The sequence below is a fragment of the Ranitomeya imitator genome, chromosome 2 (assembly GCF_032444005.1).
Source record: "Ranitomeya imitator isolate aRanImi1 chromosome 2, aRanImi1.pri, whole genome shotgun sequence".
NCBI classification, from domain to species: Eukaryota; Metazoa; Chordata; class Amphibia; order Anura; family Dendrobatidae; genus Ranitomeya; species Ranitomeya imitator.
The window spans coordinates 794,508,151-794,515,583 of NC_091283.1; positions in this window are offsets into that span (position 1 = coordinate 794,508,151).

Below are 7,433 nucleotides of genomic sequence, written 5' to 3' on the forward strand. Positions count from 1 at the left end.
TAATCATATCACACAACTAGAAATAGCCGTGGAGCGTACCTAACACGACCTAGACACCTCTTCACAGCCTAAGAGCTAACTAGCCCTAAAGATAGAAAATAAAGCCTACCTTGCCTCAGAGAAATTCCCCAAAGGGAAAGGCAGCCCCCCACATATATTGACTGTGAGTTAAGATGAAAGTCACAAACACAGAGATGAAACAGGTTACAGCAAAGGGAGGCCAGACTTACTAAACAGACTGAGGATAGAAAAGGTATCTTTGCGGTCAGCACAAAAAACTACAAAAAACCACGCAGAGTGTGCAAAAAGACCTCCGCACCGACTCACGGTGCGGAGGTGCCACTCTGCATCCCAGAGCTTCCAGCTAGCAAGACAAAATCATGATAGCCAACTGGACAAGGAAACAATGAACAAATAATTAACTTAGCTTCTGCTGGAGTAGACAGGTCACCAGAAAGATCCAAGAGCGAACTGAACCAGTACAAGAACATTGACAGCTGGCATGGAGTAACGATCTGAGTGGAGTTAAATAGAACAGCCAGCCAAAGAATAAACTACGTCACCTGTGGAAGGAACCTCAGAAGCAGCAGCTCCACTCACAACCACCAGAGGGAGTCCATGGACAGAACTCGCCGAAGTACCATTCATGACCACAGGAGGGAGTTTGAAAACAGAATTCACAACAGTACCCCCCCCCCTTGAGGAGGGGTCACCAAACCCTCACCAGAGCCCCCAGGCCGATCAGGACGAGCCAAATGAAAGGCACGAACTAGATCGGCAGCATGAACATCAGAGGCAAAAACCCAGGAATTATCTTCCTGACCATAACCCTTCCACTTGACCAGGTACTGGAGTTTCCGTCTCGAAATACGAGAATCCAAAATCTTCTCCACCACATACTCCAACTCCCCCTCGACCAACACCGGGGCAGGAGGATCAACGGAGGGAACCATAGGCACCACGTATCTCCGCAATAACGACCTATGGAACACATTATGGATGGCAAAAGAAGCTGGAAGGTCCAAACGAAATGACACAGGATTAAGAACTTCAGAAATCTTATATGGCCTGTTGTGAATTCTGTGGCCAAGCTCCCTCCTGTGGTCGTGAGTGGTACTTCGGCTGGTTCTGTCTATGAGCTTCCTTTGGTGGATGAGAGTGGTACTGCGGCTTCTGAGTTTCCTTCCTCAGGTGACGAGGTTAAGTCGTTAGGTGCTGCTCTATTTAACTCCACCTAGTGCTTTGATCCTGGCCTCCAGTCAATGTTCTAGTATTGGTCTTGCTTTCCCCTGGATCGTTCCTGTGGCCTGTCTCTCCTGCATAAGCTAAGTTTTGCTTGTGTTATTTTTGTTTGCTATTTTTTCTGTCCAGCTTGCTATATTGGTTTTTCTTGCTTGCTGGAAGCTCTGGGACGCAGAGGGAGCACCTCCGTACCGTTAGTCGGTGCGGAGGGTCTTTTTGCCCCCTCTGCGTGGTTGTTTGTAGGGTTTTGTGTTGACCGCAAAGCAATCTTTCCTATCCTCGGTCTGTTCAGTAAGTTGGGCCTCACTTTGCTAAATCTATTTCATCTCTGCGTTTGTATTTTCATCTCAACTCACAGTCATTATATGTGGGGGGCTGCCTTTTCCTTTGGGGTATTTCTCTGAGGCAAGCTAGGCTTATTTTTCTTTCTTAGGGCTAGCTAGTTTCTCAGGCTGTGCCCGAGGCGCCTAGGTCTGGTCAGGAGCGCTCCACGGCTACCTCTAGTGTGGTTGGATAGGATTAGGGATTGCGGTCAGCAGAGTTCCCACGTCTCAGAGCTCGTCCTATGTTTTTGGTAATTGTCACTTGTGTGGTCTGAACTTCAAGGTCCATTGTGGTTCTGAATTACCTGTTCATAACAATGGCCCAATTAAACGAGGCTTAAACTTAGGAGAGGAAACCTTCATAGGAACATGACGAGATGACAACCAAACCAAATCCCCAACACGAAGTCGGGGACCAACACAGCGCCGGCGGTTAGCGAAACGTTGAGCCTTCTCCTGGGACAATGTCAAATTGTCCACCACATGAGTCCAAATCTGCTGCAACCTGTCCACCACCGTATCCACACCAGGACAGTCCGAAGGCTCAACCTGCCCTGAAGAGAAACGAGGATGGAAACCAGAATTACAGCAAAAAGGCGAAACCAAAGTAGCCGAGCTGGCCCGATTATTAAGGGCGAATTCAGCCAAAGGCAAGAAGGACACCCAATCATCCTGATCAGCAGAAACAAAGCATCTCAGATGTCTCCAAAGTCTGATTAGTTTGTTCGGTTTGGCTATTTGTCTGAGGATGGAAAGCCGAAGAAAAAGACAAATCAATGCCCATCTTAGCACAAAAGGATCGCCAAAACCTCGAAACAAACTGAGAACCTCTGTCCGAGACGATGTTCTCCGGAATGCCATGCAAACGAACCACATGCTGGAAAAACAATGGCACCAAATCAGAGGAGGAAGGCAATTTAGACAAGGGTACCAAATGGACCATCTTAGAGAAGCGATCACAAACCACCCAAATGACCGACATCCTTTGAGAGACAGGGAGATCTGAAATAAAATCCATGGAAATATGCGTCCAGGGCCTCTTCGGGACCGGCAAGGGCAAAAGCAACCCACTGGCACGAGAACAGCAGGGCTTAGCCCGAGCACAAATCCCACAGGACTGCACAAAAGAACGCACATCCCGTGACAAAGAAGGCCACCAAAAGGATCTAGCTACCAAATCTCTGGTACCAAAGATTCCAGGATGACCCGCCTACACCGAACAATGAACCTCAGAGATAACTCTACTAGTCCATCTATCAGGGACAAACAGTTTCTCCGCTGGACAACGGTCAGGTCTATCAGCCTGAAACTTCTGCAGCACGCGCCGCAAATCAGGGGAGATGGCAGACAAAATTACCCCCTCTTTGAGAATACCCGCCGGCTCAGGAACACCCGGAGAGTCAGGCACAAAACTCCTTGATAGGGCATCAGCCTTCACATTCTTAGAGCCCGGAAGGTACGAAACCACAAAATCAAAACGGGAGAAAAACAGCGACCATCGAGCCTGTCTAGGATTCAACCGTTTGGCAGACTCGAGATAAGTCAAATTCTTGTGATCCGTCAAGACCACCACGCGATGCTTGGCTCCTTCAAGCCAATGTCACCACTCCTCGAATGCCCACTTCATGGCCAACAACTCTCGCATCATAATTGCGCTCAGCAGGCGAGAATTTTCTAGAAAAGAAGGCACATGGTTTCCTCACCGAGCCATCAGAACTTCTTTGCGACAAAACAGCCCCTGCTCCAATCTCAGAAGCATCAACCTCGACCTGAAACGGGAGCGAAACATCTGGCTGGCACAACACAGGGGCAGAAGAAAAATGACGCTTCAACTCCTGAAAAGCCTCTACAGCCGCCGAGGACCAATTGACCACATCAGCTCCTTTCTTGGTCAAATCAGTCAATGGTTTTACAACACTAGAAAAATTAGCGATGAAGCGACGGTAAAAATTAGCAAAGCCCAGGAACTTCTGCAGGCTCTTCACAGATGTTGGCTGAGTCCAATCATAAATGGCCTGAACTTTAACAGGGTCCATCTCGATAGTAGAAGGGGAAAAAATGAAACCCAAAAATGAAACCTTCTGAACCCCAAAGAGACATTTCGACCCCTTCACAAACAAGGAATTCGCACGAAGGACCTGGAACACCATTCTGACCTGCTTCACATGAGACTCCCAATCATCCGAAAAGACCAAAATATCATCCAAATATACATTCATGAATCTATCCAGGTACTCTCGGAAGATGTCATGCATAAAGGACTGAAACACAGATGGAGCATTAGAAAGCCCGAATGGCATAACCAGGTACTCAAAATGGCCCTCGGGCGTATTAAATGCTGTTTTCCATTCATCGCCCTGTTTAATTCGCACAAGATTATATGCACCACGAAGATCTATCTTGGTGAACCAACTAGCCCCCTTAATCCGAGCAAACAAATCAGACAGCAGCGGCAAAGGGTACTGAAATTTGACTGTGATCTTATTTAGAAGGCGGTAATCAATACAAGGTCTCAAAGAGCCATCCTTCTTGGCCACAAAAAAGAACCCTGCTCCCAACGGTGATGACGACGGGCGAATATGACCTTTCTCCAAGGATTCATTTATATAACTCCGCATAGCGGCGTGCTCTGGCACAGATAAATTAAACAGTCGGCCCTTAGGAAACTTACTACCAGGAATCAAATTAATAGCACAATCGCAATCCCTATGAGGAGGTAAGGCACCGGATTTGGGCTCTTCAAATACATCCCGGTAATCTGACAAAAACTCAGGGACTTCAGAAGGAGTGGAAGGGGAAATTGACAGCAATGGAACATCACCATGTACCCCCTGACAACCCCAGCCGGACACAGACATAGATTTCCAATCCAATACTGGATTATGGACCTGTAGCCATGGCAACCCCAAAACGACCACATCATGCAGATTATGCAACACCAAAAAGCGAATATCCTCCTGATGTGCAGGAGCCATGCACATGGTCAATTGAGTCCAGTATTGAGGCTTATTCTTGGCCAAAGGCGTAGCATCAATTCCTCTCAATGGAATAGGATACTGCAAGGGCTCCAAGAAAAAACCACAGCGCCTGGCAAACTCCAAGTCCATCAAATTTAGGGCAGCGCCTGAATCCACAAATGCCATAACAGAATAGGATGACAGAGAGCAAATCAGAGTAACGGACAGAAGAAATTTAGACTGCACCATACCAATGGTGGCAGACCTAGCAAACCGCTTAGGACAATCGGAGATAGCATGAGTGGAATCACCACAGTAAAAACACAGCCCATTCCGACGTCTGTGTTCTTGCCGTTCAGCTCTAGTCAAAGTCCTATCACACTGCATAGGCTCAGGCCTATGCTCAGAGAATACCGCCAAATGGTGCACAGCTTTGCGCTCACGCAAGCGCCGGTCGATCTGAATGGCCAAGGACATAAACTCATTCAGGCCAGCAGGCGTGGGAAATCCCACCATGACATCCTTAAGGGCTTCAGAAAGACCCTTTCTGAAAATTGCCACCAGGGCACACTCATTCCACTGAGTAAGCACAGACCACTTTCTAAACTTCTGACAGAACACCTCCGCTTCATCCTGACCCTGACACAAAGCCAGCAAGATTTTCTCTGCCTGATCCACTGAATTTGGTTCTTCATAAAGCAATCCAAGCGCCAGAAAAAACGCATCTACATCACGCAATGCAGGATCTTCTGGCGCAAGGGAAAATGCCCAGTCTTGAGGGTCACCACGCAACAAAGAAATAATGATTTTTACTTGTTGAACGGGGTCACCAGAGGAGCGGGGTTTCAAAGCTAGAAACAGTTTACAATTATTTTTGAAATTCAGGAATTTAGATCTATCCCCAGAAAACAAATCAGGAATTGGAATTCTAGGCTCTAACATCGGATTCTGAACCACAAAATCTTGAATGTTTTGTACCCTTGCCGTGAGATGATCCACACAAGAGGACAGACCCTAAATGTCCATATCTACACCTGTGTTCTGAACCACCCAGAGGTTAAGGGGAAAAGAAAGACAAAAAACACTGCAGAGAAAAAAACTGGTCTCAGAACTTCTCTTATCCCTCTTTTGAGATGCATTAATACTTTGGGCCAGCTGTACTGTTATGGACCTGGTAGTTAAGAGCACCCAAAATGACCTGATGGTTAAACTCACACAGGACAAGCTCTGGGAAGTGGGAACTCTGCTGACCGCAACCCCTAATCCTATCACACAACTAGAAATAGCCGTGGAGCGTACCTAACACGACCTAGATGCCTCTTCACAGCCTAAGAGCTAACTAGCCCTAAAGATAGAAAATAAAGCCTACCTTGCCTCAGAGAAATTCCCCAAAGGAAAAGGCAGCCCCCCACATATATTGACTGTGAGTTAAGATGAAAGTCACAAACACAGAGATGAAACAGGTTTCAGCAAAGGGAGGCCAGACTTACTAAACAGACTGAGGTTAGAAAAGGTATCTTTGCGGTCAGCACAAAAAACTACAAAAAACCACGCAGAGTGTGCAAAAAGACCTCCGCACCGACTCACGGTGCGGAGGTGCCACTCTGCATCCCAGAGCTTCCAGCTAGCAAGACAAAATCATGATAGCCAACTGGACAAGGAAACAATGAACAAATAATTAACTTAGCTTCTGCTGGAGTAGACAGGTCACCAGAAAGATCCAAGAGCGAACTGAACCAGTACAAGAACATTGACAGCTGGCATGGAGTAACGATCTGAGTGGAGTTAAATAGAACAGCCATCCAAAGAATAAACTATGTCACCTGTGGAAGGAACCTCAGAAGCAGCAGCTCCACTCACAACCACCAGAGGGAGTCCATGGACAGAACTCGCTGAAGTACCATTCATGACCACAGGAGGGAGTTCGAAAACAGAATTCACAACATAGGGTTAGGGCTAGGGTTAGGGCTAGGGTTAGGGCTATGGCTAGGGTTAAGGCTAGGGCTAGGGCTTGGGTTAGGGCTACAGTTAGGGTTGGGGCTAAAGTTAGGGTTAGGTTTGGGGCTAAAGTTACGGTTAGGGTTTGGATTGCATTTACAGTTGAAAATAGGGTTGGGATTAGGGTTAGGGGTGTGTCAGGGTTAGGGGTGTGGTTAGGGTTACCATTGGGATTAGGGTTAGGGGTGTGTTTGGATTGGGGTTTCAGTTATAATTGGGGGGTTTCCACTGTTTAGGCACATCAGGGCCTCTCCAAACGCGACATGGCATCCGATCTCAATTCCAGCGAATTCTGCGTGGAAAAAGTAAAACAGTGGTCCTTCCCTTCGAGCTCTCCCGTGCGCCCAAACAGGGGTTTACCCCAACATATGGGGTATCAGCGTACTCGGGACAAATTGGACAACAACTTTTGGGGTCCAATTTCTCCTGTTACCCTTGGGAAAATACAAAACTGGGGGCTAAAACATAATTTTTGTGGGAAAAAAAAGAATTTTTATTTTCACGGCTCTGCGTTATAAACTGTAGTGACCCCTTAGACCCCAGTCCAGAGTCTCTCACCTAGCTAAATTAGTTCTCATGCTTTGCACTGACGAGGGCCAATGGCCCAAAACACCGTGTCTGCGAATTGAGATACTAATTTGGCTTTTATCCTAAGTCATATTGCACGACTCGTTAAAGAGTTGATTGTGACTTGTAGGATCGCTACTTCCAACAGGTGGCGCTATAGAGTTAAGTCCTCTTTTTCTCAGAAGAGGTAATTTGCATATTATATTTCCCAGAGGAGCATTGCATGGCGAATAAGCCTCCTTACCTTGACAAGCCAGAGATGGTATGTCACTCTCCATAAGGAGAAACGATACAACTTAGACCACAGTCCAGAGCCTCTCACCTAGCCAAATTAGTTCTCATGCTT